At 39.9% G+C, this 12,723-nt stretch overlaps 1 protein-coding gene across 10 annotated transcripts in view; it reads left to right on the plus strand.

The window, feature by feature from the left end:
- Positions 1-12,723, plus strand: part of PARD3 (par-3 family cell polarity regulator) — a 658,805-nt gene that overhangs the window by 332,441 nt on the left and 313,641 nt on the right. The window lies entirely within an intron of this gene.

Below are 12,723 nucleotides of genomic sequence, written 5' to 3' on the forward strand. Positions count from 1 at the left end.
ATTTTATTTCTCACCTTCTCAGCCCTCTGCATGAATCCTATTTCACCTCTTACATCACATCCTTCTCCCACCTGCAATGCTGTACCTATTAAGTGGACAAGTGCTCTACTTACCTTGTGGCACATCTGTACTTATCCAGTGGACAAGTGCTGTAGATATCTGGTGGCACATCTATTCTTACAGTTCTCACTACTTCTACAAATCCCAGAAATGCTCAACCAGGTCTGTAAAGATGCAGTCTCAAGCTCAAACTCTGTCCAATTGGTGGTGTCTTTCTGGCTATAACATAAGCTCCTCAGGGTAGGGACTGTGGGTACATCTACGCAGCAAAGAAAAACCCAAGGCTGGCCCATGCCCGGTGACTGGAGCTTGTGGAGTTCGGGTTGCAGAGCTGTTTTACTGCTATGTAGACTTCCAGGCTGAGACTAAAGAACCTGGGGGGCGGGTCGCAGCCTGAGCCCGAGTTGGTTAGCATGAGCCAGTTATGGGTTTTTCTTTGCTAGGTAGGCATACCCTGTTTTGTTTCTGTCTTGTAGGTGCAGACCTAATTACTTGTACTCAGTAATATTGAGTAAGGCTAAGATTTTTGTAACGGTTATTTTTAGTAAAAGTCAGGGACCAGTCGCAGGCAATAAACAAACATTCAAGGAGCCCATGATCTGTCTTTGATGTTACTAAAAATCACTGGGGGGCAGGGCTAATTTAGGGGGAGGAATGGAGTCCCATGGGAGGGGTGAGGCCTGACAGGCCGAGACCCTTGCCATGGTGTGGGATGCAGCCCTGGCCCCAGTGGCCACGGCGTGGGGCGCAGCCATAGTGGGTGCACAGCTCTCACGCTGGAGCTGGCCACAGCTGCGGGGCAGGGGTGCGCAGCCCGGGCTGTAGCCCCCGCCGGTAGCTGGGGGTTGGGGATGGCTCATGGCCCTGGGAAGCTGCAAGGGGGGCACACGGCCTCTGCTGCAGCCGGGTAGGGACATGTGGCCTCAACTGCAGCCCCCTGGTGGAAGCCATGGGGCTAGGACCCAGGGTCTCTGATGCAGCCCCTGGCTGAAGTAGCCAGGCTGGGGTGCAGTGGGGGGTGCAGCCATGGGGAGCGCACAGCCCCTGCTCTGGAGCTGGCCGCAGCTGCAGGACAGGGATTCACAGCCTAGCTGCAGAGGCCCACCTCCTAGCAAACCACAGGGCAGGGATTTGCAGGGTCCTGGTTCCAGCTATTTAGCCCAAGGTGCAGCAGGGCATGGGCTCACAGTCCCACCTGCAGGCCCGGCTTCAGCTGCTGACTCTCATTGGCCAGGACCCGTGGCCAATGGGAGCTGTGGGCTGGTGCCTGTGGACAGGGCAGCACCCTGGTCGCGCCTCCACATAAGAGCCAGAGGGAGGACATGCTGCTGCTTCTGGGAGCTGCTTGAGGAAAGCTCCGCCGGAGCCTGCACCCCTGATTCCCTCTCATGCTCCAACCCCATGCAGCAGCTCTGATTCCCCTCCTCCCTCCAAAATCCTCATCCCCAGCCCCTGTACCCCCAGCCCTCAGAGCCCTCATTGCATGCCAACCCCCTGTCCCAGTCTGGAGCCCCCTCCCACAACCTGAACTTATTTCTGGCTCCACCTCAGAGCCCTCACCACTCCCCCAATTTCATGAGCATTCATGGCCCGCCATACAATTTCCATACTCAGGTGTGGCCCTTGGGCCAAAACGTTTGCCCACTCCTGAGTTAGACTCAGTTCTTTCTCAGTACTTGCATGCAGTCATTTTATGTAATGAAGAAAAGATTGATTACCATAGCAACAGTTTTAACTTGTATAATTGTAAAGGTGGTTGATGGTTATAGAATTCTCTAGTCATTTTAAATCCTATTATACTATTAGGTCATCTAGTCCATCCTCTCATTAGGATGCTAGGTTATTTCCTAAAGTATATCTTGTAGTTCTTCATCCAGGCTAGTTTTACATATCTTAAGAAGTTGGGGATTCTGCCTGTTCTCTTGGGAGACGGTTCCACAACCTTAGACATCATACCAACAGGGAACTTTTCAGATATTTAGTTTAAAAATTCCCTTAAAGTCATCTCCTTTCTCCTAGTCATACAGCCTTGCACCAGGTGACAGTTCCAGTCTGATCCTGGTATTTACACCTATAGAATAATTGTAGACTATACTGCTAATTTTCCTAATCCCAAAACTTTGTCAGACTGCAAGGAAGCTATTGCCCTCCCCCCACAAACACCTTTTCCTTCTAAATAAGCCCTTAAACTCCTTAATTTCTTCTGCTTTGTCTTTGTGTACACCTTTCTGGTAGCAGGGTAACCAGTACTGACCACAGCATTTGTGTGTGGTCTCACTGAGCTACACAGAGAGGTGCTATCACCTCCTTGCAGCTGGGCAAGATGCTTCAGCATATGTAGCCCCCAGAATACAGTGGGGGGGGGGTGTGCATATGCTGATGTATTTGGCCCAAATAAGATTGTACCTCAAGGGTGCTCTTCAGTGAATAGGAGAAGAGAACTCTCCCTTATAAAGCTACTTCATGGCCAGTATTGCCATTCATGGGCTGCTGTAGCCTTAGGATATGTGTACACACCAGCTGGTGTAATTCCTAACTTGGGTGGGCTTTCCTCTGCTAGTTCTGTGTGAGCTAGTGTGCCAAAAATAGCAGTGTGGCCATGATGGTAAAGATAGCAGCTTGGGCTACCTGCCCATGTACAATCCCACCCAACCCCCCGCTGTGTACTAGCCCAAGCTGCTGCCTGTACTGCTATGGCCAGAGTGCTATTTTTAGCACACTCCATCAAGCAGAACTGGGGTGTGCATATCTACATGAGCTGGAAATTATGCCTCCCAGTTACTGTATAAACATAACTTTAGAGTCAGATGTGCCCACCACCCCAGTGCATGTCCATATATGTATTTTTTTCCTTCCCCTGACTTGCATGGTTGAGGGGTAGGGTGTAAAATTCAAATACAATTACCTTTGTTTCCCACAACCCCTTAGGTCCCGGGCTGAGCACAGATTGGCTGGACCTGAGAATCAAGACTTCATATTGTTTGCTACTACATGTTCCCTGTTCCCTGCTTGCTCATGGTTCCTAGGCGAGTTTTCTCTTTATCATAATTTTTACATAATACAACCTATTATCTGACTCATACAATGTTTATTTTCTTAAATATTCAAAAATGTATAGTATTAAATACAAATGCCAATGGATGCATCATTTTGCCACTCCTTCCGTCAAAAGTTAGCAGGAAGGGGAATTGCTAGCTTTAAATCTGACTTGAAAATTGATTTCATGAGACACTGTCAGTGCTTTAGTAAAATCTCGATATATTAAATGTATTGCATTCCCATCATGCTCTAATTTTGGAATTATCTGGTTTTTGACTGCTGCTCTTCATTGGCTTCAATGACTTTTCCCAAGAACCCTGTTTCTTTAACCCCCTTCGTGGATCCTGCTAGTTGAGCTTACATTTCCCAGTATATGTTAGCTTACAGTTATCCAAGTTAAATTACCTCAGTCACCAAGCTTCTCAATCCACAGTCTTGTTATGATCCATCTGGAGTTTCTAATAAAGCTCTTCGGTTATTTTGGTGTGGTGGTTGATTTTTTATTTTATTTTATTTTATTTTTAAACTCACCTTAATTCTGTCACCAGCAAATTTCATCCCTTTACTTTTCCTTCCTTTTACATATCATTTAGTAAGTACATTCAGTAACATTGGTCCCATTACCAATCCCTGAGGAAACCATTATGAGCTTCTCTATGCTCTACTCTAAAGAGATTCTCTCTCTCTCTGTTCATTACGTCCTTCATCATGGCTATATGTGAGGAGAGAGACAACTGCTTTTTTGTCAATTTTATAGATTTTTCTTGCTTTCTGTGCCTGTTATACTGTTGCACTATTATACAGTATGTGATGTTGTAGGATTTTCTTGGAGTAAATCAAACCTCAGAAAAGGTTCAATCCAATAATGTTACGGAACTGACAGGAACCTGTAATGGCAAGGTAATTCAGAGTTAAACTGTGCTTACACATTGGAGCACATGTAGCAGATATCAGTAGAGCTGTGGGCACTGGTTTCAGTAAACCAAAAGCACTGGTTTCACTTGAAGTATGTTTGTTTCTCCCAGTTTGCTTGGGGTTCTGAATTCATCTAAAATTCCATGTGAATCCAGTGAACCTCGTTAGGTTCAGTATGAAATGAGAGTTCTCCTTGCAGGCTACATCTGCCCCCAACAAATCTTAACTGTCTGACCTTTATATCAAACCATCTTCTAACTGTGAGGCACAGTAGCTTTTGTTTTCTTTAATATCCCAACATCTTCAAAGGTTAGGTGGCTGGCCCTACCTGGGTTGTTAAGGTGGTGACAAACAGGCTTGCTGTTCAGAAGGGTCACCAAGGAAGTCCTGTGCTCTCATGAAACCTGTAACATTTTTATGGGACATGTAGTATATGTCTGGTCACCATGGTTGTAAACCCTCAGGACACAGACCACTCATGGACTGATGGGGCAAGGAAGGAACTTCTTCTGCGGGCAGGTTAGGATTCTTGCACCCTCCTCCAAAGCAGCTATTGCTGACCGCTGTCAGAGACAGGATACTGGACTAGATGAGCTATTGGTCTGATGCTGTATACACATGCTGGGTAGGAAGCCCTGTAGCTTCTACTCTCCTCTCCCCAGAAAGTAAATGGCAGAAGATCAGGTCTGTTGTCAAGGAATATAGTGTAAATGAAGAAGACTGACCTGGTTCAGCCTGAGTTTCAAAAGTCTGCATAACTCTCAAAGTTGTGCTTCTTCTTGAAAATTGTGTAAAACCTTGTGTAGCCACACTTATTTTAGTTTGTGTGTCCTATTTTGGAGTAGCTAACAGTTTTTGTCTTGACTAGGATTTAGGGGTATGTTACAATGTGTTAGCTAACTAGATCTTGTTTACCCATTCCTAACACTGAAGTGTACACTTTAACACATTGTAACTGGTTGCCTATCACCTTGTCTAAACTAGAATGATACAACGTTTTAGTTAGAATGTGTTGGTTAATATGTCCAACACACCATTAATTCCTAATCAAGACAAACCCCAACTCAATTTCTTATCAACGTAGCTAAATTGAAATAAGTCACTCTTAAACTGAAATAACAGTGCTTATTCTGGATAGTCACCAGGTAAAGTAAAGTGGTTTTTAAACTGATTTAAATTAAATTGGTGCAACTTGCTTGTGTAGACAAGCCTTCAGGCAGATATCTCTGCATGGGTTACACTCAGGTCAAAATTTTCAAGCTTTTCTTTTCAACCATAAGACAGGTTTTCTCTGTTTTATGTTGAAATCAAAACTTAGATTCTGACATCATCACACGACTCTAGGAATCAGAGCTGTAGACTCATGCCTGTTGTGCCTTTTTCTCAAACTGGCCCTAGATGTAAGGAGTACTGGTAGATGTGATTTATTTGGGTGAGGGTATTAGGGAAACTAAGTAATCCTGTGCTGACAAGAAAGTCCTGTCTTGGATTAGAAACTGGTTTAGAGAGAAACCAAAGAGTAGGAAAAAATAGTTTCCAATATTGAAAGGAAGGTGAGTAATGAGTTGCCCCAGGAACAGTACTAGGAATAGTTATTTAATATACTTTAAAATGATCTGGAAAAAAAGGATGAGGTGGCAAAATTTGCAGAAGATACAAAAGTATTTAGGTTAGTTTATGCTTAGATGAGATTGCTGGGCGAGGGAACTACAGATGAATCTAGTAACTGGATAACATAATGTAGGCAGTGTTGTAGCCATGTTGGTCCCAGTGAGACAAGGTGAGTGAGGTAATCTCTTTTATTGGACCAACTTCTGGATAACATAATGGCAGATGAAATTGAGTGTAGCTAAACTCAAGGTAATGCATATTGCAAAGAATAACTTGAACTATCTATATTGATGAGTAACTGCAACAACTCATGCAAAATTCTGAAGGGTCGTGACCAGCAAAATTTTTTGCTTGATGTTCATCAGTCATCAGAATGAAAAAAATACATATTTATTAAGAAATTCTAGGACTAATACTGGAAAATTATAATGTGTTCATATAAAACAATGTTGCACCTTCGCGTAGAATAATGTATCGAATTCTTGTCACTCAGTCAGACAAAGGACAAAAGGAGGAGTGAAAAATATTAGTGACATGGGAAGATTTCCATATGAGAATAGATGAAAAAGATTTGGGGCTTCTCATTGTGAGAGGAGACAAATAAGAGGTACATAAAATAATGATTGGTACTGAGAAGTTTAATCATTTGTTATTTACTCTTAATAAAATAATAAAGGGACACTAAACTATAAAGGTAATAAAATTAATACTTGAAATACTTTTTTTTTTTAACACAACTCATAGTTATCTTGTGGAATTCATTGCCACAAGCTCTTGTGGTGAATATATAGGTCTGGGAGTCCAGAGAGCTGTTTTTTCCTCCTGGCTCTCATGCACGTTTCGGCCAGAATTCATTGGACTCAGAGGATCTTCTGGCAGAGAAACGTTCATTAGTGGGAACACATTAGCGCAAGCTGCTTGCAGCCTGCGCACAACTATGGATCCTGGCACACAGCACAGAAAGCATGAGGTTTACAGCAAGGGGATCAAAGGCAGGTTGGTCAGAGATGTCTTGATTCAGTGCATTTCCCAGGCTGTTTTCATTTCTCATATGAGGCGCCTATTGAGGAAGCTAGTGGCATGGTGAAGAACTTCAGTGGTGCTACTGTTTCTGTAGGGGTGAATCTGGCACTTTTTGTGTGACCCTTGGCAATTTCCTTAGTGCCAGTTTTTCAAAAGTGGACTCTTAATTTTTTTTCCTCAACTTTTGTGTCCAACTTTAACTTTTCACTGGTGCTGAGCATCCGTAGCTCCCAATGACCTCAACAGGATTTGTGGGTGCTCAGCACTCTTCTTAAAATCAGGCTATGACATTATCTGTTTAGTTACCCCAAAATGAAGATACCTAAAGTTCAAAATCATTGTTAAAACATAGACCATCATATCCCAGTGCTCCAGTTTCATGAAATGAAGAATGTGAATAATAAAATGTGCCTACTTCCTAGTGGTGCTGTGAAGCTAAATTCATTGAAGTTTTTGGAGCACTACGCCATTATCTGCTGGAAGGCACCAGGGAAGTGCTAGGCACTATTTACAGTAAAACCCACCCAGAGCTACCACTCATGGGAGTTAGCAAAAGTGGTCACTTATAGGAGATGGTCTCTTCAAAGGCACAGTATGGTATTGCCACCCTTATACCCTTACCTACTGCATTCAGAGATGGGTGCCTCGAGAGTGGTGGCTGCTGGCCAGGTGCCCAACTCTGAAGGCAGCACTGCTTCCAGCAGTAGCAGAGAAGTAAGGTTGGCAATACCATACCATGACACCCTTACTTCTCTGCTGCTGCTGATGGCGGTGGTGCCTTTAGAGTTGGGCACCTGGCTAGTAGCCACAGCTCTCCAGCCACCCAGCTCTGAAGACAGAGTGGCGAGTGGCAACTGCCAGTCGGCATCCAGCTCTGAATGGAGTAAGAAAATGTGGTTGGTGGTTGCAGATGACAGGTGATCGCTTCACAGTTTCTTCACAGTTAAATTATAGAGGAAAAAGTTCTATGGCCTCTGCAAGTCATGACAGATGGTGTCTCTTCAGAGGTGGTTACTAAGGCAGTTTTTATTGTATTTTAATGTTTTTGATTTAAAAATCAGTAAAATTGTCAAAGACCAGGTTATAACCCTGTAGGCAGTTAAAATGGAGCAGTCACAATGGAGCATTCACTGAGAAGTTTGAATTTTTTACTTACATTGAATTCAGCAAAACAAATTGACCAAAAAACAATGAAAAATGCTATACTATTTTAATTAGTAAGAATTTCTATATGGGTCCTCTTAGGTAAAATCTGTGTCTTGCAAGAGACATGGAGTCTTAATTGGCACAGACTTTGCATGCAGGGAGGGTTAAAGGTGCAGTGGATAGCAGACTAGAATGTGAATCTAAAAAAGAGGAAAATAAACTACAAAACTCTAAAATTGTATGAAATACATTTAACTCAAAGGGATACTGAATTATTTAGGAATTGTATATTTATGTGCGTATATTTACAGTACCTAACATAGATAAACAAAATTCTCATGAGATTTTTTTTAATACCAGTAATGAAAATTTCAGTCTGCCTTGATAGAAACTCAAACCAAACAGTCATGTAATGCATGAGAACTGCAGGTTAAATAGGCTTTAAACAGAGAGTAAAACTGACCTGTCTTCTGACTCCAAGCAAAATGAAGTGTAATAAAATCATAATATGAGTGGCTATGAATCTCTGAATAAACTGGATTTTAAAAATCCTTCAGTTTTATGATATTGGGGTTGGGGTTAGTAGCACAAAAAGAAAACTTTTTAGAATCCTGTCTGTGATTTTTATCTCAACATTCTTCCCCTTAAGAGGGGAAACTAAACATCCACACCAATTTACCCATAAATATTAGGTACCTTTGCATTATTGGAACATATATTTTGTGGTTTAAATATAATTTTAAAAGTCGCAAACTTTCATTTGACATCACTAAACAGTACTGTGCAGGGATAAAAAAAATACCCAGCCCTGAATTTTGATATTAAAGTGCCTGAGTGAGTAAGGTGATTTTCAAAGTGACAGAGAACAGAACACAGCACTTTTAGCTCCCTTCTGTGTTGATTCTTATATTCAGTACTCCAGGGGATCAAACTGAACTGAAGCCAGTGAAAACCTTGCATAGTGATACAGTTCTGCAAATCAGGCAACTAGGGACTACTTCAGATTAAAATAAAAAAGATAAAAGAGTTCTGAGACCTATTCGAAATTTACCTAATGACAGATAAGGAATAGTATTTTGTATTCAAAAAAATTAGTTCAAGAATGAGGAAAAATGTAGTCACGGTCCTTGAAAAGTTGAAGTGAATAATAATCATGCAGCAACGGTTATAGCAAAAGTGTGAAGTGATTTATGCCATTTTTTCCCCTTTCTTTGTCTCTGTATCAAGAGAAGACTGTGCAGCTCATATATAATGCATCTCTACAGAAATCTTTCAGATCTCTAAACTTATAGGTGAAGGCTTGTACATGTCCCAATTCCATACATTCAGTGTCATTTTTTCTGCTTTTAAAAATCACACAGAACTAGATGATCTTTTTTCTCTCTATTGTAGTAACAAACTTTGTCAGACTGAAGCAAAAAAATTAAAAATTCTGTTGTTCTACATTAGTTACAAGAAGGTGAACTCAAAGTAATCTATTTATAGGAGAACTAATGGACATGCCTAACTTGACCTACTTCTTCTGAGTACTGTACTTCACAGAGAAAACAGATGCACTATGCTTGTGAGAATACTGGCTTTTAACACAGTTTATTTTCTTCCTTAAAAAAAAAAAATGTTACCAAAGCTGCCATCAAGCCCTTTTGAATGTTGTTGTTTTTTTTCCTTCTTGGACACACCAGCCCTTTTGATAGCGACTATAATGAGATCTTTCTTCTTCATAAGTATTAATGTGACAAAAACTTTGTAGCTATTTATTTTAATATAATATAAACATGGATTTTGTTGTGTTCCCTGTAACGAAGTTCCAGCTTAGTTGAACATCAAGTAAGGACAATGTTAGCTAACAAATTTAGGAACCTCATTTTGCAAAGTTTTGTCATCAAAATAAAAAGTATGTTCCCCCCCAAAAGTACTCCAAAATTAGTGTTGGACGAGTTTAAGTAGCAGTGGTGCCTACTTGTTGCACTGATAAAAATGCATTATATTTGATAGGAACTGTACTTGCTTTTAACACCTTTCAGCAACAAATGACATAAACTGTTTGTGTTATTTTAATTTTAAATACATGCATTGATGTGAAATAAGGTGCATAGATCTAGAAGTCTAAAATTAATTAAGTTAAATTGTTTAGCAATATGTCTTAACTGAAATATTCCGCAAACTTTCATATTAAGACATTTTCAATCTAATGTGAACATTTTCATTTTAAACTTTCAAATGAGTCATTGGGATGTTGTCATCTAATTCTTAGAATCAAGAAGAGCTTGAGTTATAATTCATTCTGAGACACACAGTAACTGAGCGACCTTGAGGTAAGTTAAATGACCTCCTTGTGTCTCCATTTCCCGATTCGGGAAAAAAGGTAAAAGCATAATATATCTAAAAACAGGTTTGGTATTTGAGCTAAACCTTCCTAGGTGAATGTATTATAGACCATACTGTAAATGTAGCCCTGTTACTAGTAACGTTCACAACTAAATCCATCTGAAAAATCTGTCCCATGTTTTCATAACAGCAAAACATAACTTTATTGGTCTGTCTTAAATGTTGACCCCACTATTTAGTTTAAACAGACAGATCTTGATAGATTCCATATGTTAGTCTACAAATTGCACACCAAGAATGTACAATGCCAGAGGTTTGATCAGGGTAAGAAGTCCTGAGGTCAAGGCTAATGTTTTTTGTTTTAATTTATTTAAGTAGCAGAATCCACTGTTTTGTGGAACTTTATATAAAAATAGAAAGTGTATAAAAATCTGCAACAATGTAATTATTCGAAATGAACCCATTTTATTTTCAAGTGACTGATCAATTTGATGGAATATTAAGTATTTATACATAGGTCTAATACATATACCCCAGTATAAATACTAGTGTTGTGAAATAATGAAACAGAATTGCCTGTAATTTTATATTGATCAGATTTCCTAGAAAGCATTTTAGATGCACTGGAAATTGCTGAGAGTGTTTGTTTTTTATGCTACATGTTATGTATTTAAAATATTTAGCACAATAAACATTAGTACTTTCCTATTCCATGCCATCTTTCTTATTCCTTATCTGTCATCTCGTCATTTTTCAAAAACATACTGTAGTGAGGTCGCCAATAGGTGTCACTACCAACATTGAAATGTGCATATACTAATAAATGTAAACCCTAAGAAAAGATTTTTTACCATTTAACTTGTTTATGGTTATGGGTTATTCTGCAAGTGAGTTATTGACATAAATAATAATAAAATACAATAGCTAATTTTCTTGATGTTTTGTATCCCAAAATGATTTTGCATTATTTCCAGTAAAAGAGCTAAAAAGTAGGTCAGGGATCCCAAATGTTATCAGATGGCTGAAAAAGAAACACATCTAATACAGGCTTAGTCAGGCTTAAGCACTTTGTGGCAATACGTTCTGGCCAAAAGACCTATTTTCTTAAGGCTTTAATAAACAGCCTTTTGTCAGTATTATTGCTCCCAGAAGTATTCTCTGCCCCAAGTGTCCAAGTATCTCAAACCACATTGCAAACCTGGAAAAATAAGATTATTCCCAGTATACTGATATTAACTGAGATGCAGATAGTTTAATTGATTTTGCCCTGGTTACATAACAAGTCAGTGGTAGAGATGGAAACAGACCCCAGATCTCCTGGCTGCTCAGTTCCATCTTGTAATAACTAAACAATGCTCATCATTTTATTTATTTATGTATATATCAGCCAACAAACTGTGTTATCTGCATAGCAAATGTTATTCACCCATCTTCCATTAATCTTAACACCTTGTATATTCATTAATACATTCTTGTGTCTTCATTCACAAACTGCAAAGTAAGTGTAAAATGCACCCAAATCAGGCCAAACACAGTTTGTTGGCTGACTCCAAAGGAGGACTGATGTTAGTGGAGATTATATATGAATATGAGAAAGCATATGGTATAGAGTTCAGTGTGGACAAGACAAAATCTGTAGTTGTATGGTGGGATCCTGAAAAAATGCAAGAAAGCAGTGAATGACATGGCTGTATTGCAAGTGAGAAATTATTGCTACTTAGGAAGCATCATTACACCAGATGCAGAAGTCAGCACCACAATAGGAAGCGTGAAAGACGTTCTAGATGAATAACAACTGATCAGAAGGGATATAAATCTGAAGACTAAGTTCCAACTCTTGAAAACTTACATTTGGTTTGTGTTTAAATTATGGCTGTGGCACATGTACATTCAAATAATAATAAAGAAACAGCAAATTATCACGTAACAAGAATTCTGAAAAATATCATGAATAGGCTTTGTAACCAATGAAAAAGTGTTGGAGATGATTGAAACTACACAAATGCTAGTTCAAAGATCTTATGAAAAGAAAGATATGATTTGAGGACACATTTTAAAAAGATCAGCTGGTGACCCAAGTTTATGGCAGCAGAACAGGAAATAGAAAAAGATCTTGGATTCATGGTGCAGTATCTTGGGTGTATCAAAAGGACTATTATTCCACAAAGAGATTAGCAGAGAATTGTACAGAATGGGATACCATAGTTGCAAACCTCCAGTAACAGAGGTTCCACATAAGAAGAAATGAGTTTTCAAGGTACAGGGCAGTGAAGTATCAGGCCTGTAATTACTAACGCTATTTGCATTAATGCTTCTAAACCTATTGGAGCTCTGGTGATAGTCTTGTGTTCCTGTTTTGTGGGGGGAGTGACACTAGAACAATCCTTTCAAATATGCCTCACACCTGAACTGGCAGGAGCATCTGCAGGGGTGAGATTGTATTTCACTCTTCTTATCCATTTAGTTCTCGTTATATTTTCCAATAATCCTGGCATACACAATCACTAAGGGTCAGATTGCAATACACTTACTCAGGTTGAATAGCACCTTTCATTATGAGTAGTCACATTGAAGTCAATGGGACTACTAATGGCATAAGGT

This window comes from Gopherus flavomarginatus, chromosome 2 (genome assembly GCF_025201925.1).
Source record: "Gopherus flavomarginatus isolate rGopFla2 chromosome 2, rGopFla2.mat.asm, whole genome shotgun sequence".
In the NCBI taxonomy this organism is placed as follows: Eukaryota; Metazoa; Chordata; order Testudines; family Testudinidae; genus Gopherus; species Gopherus flavomarginatus.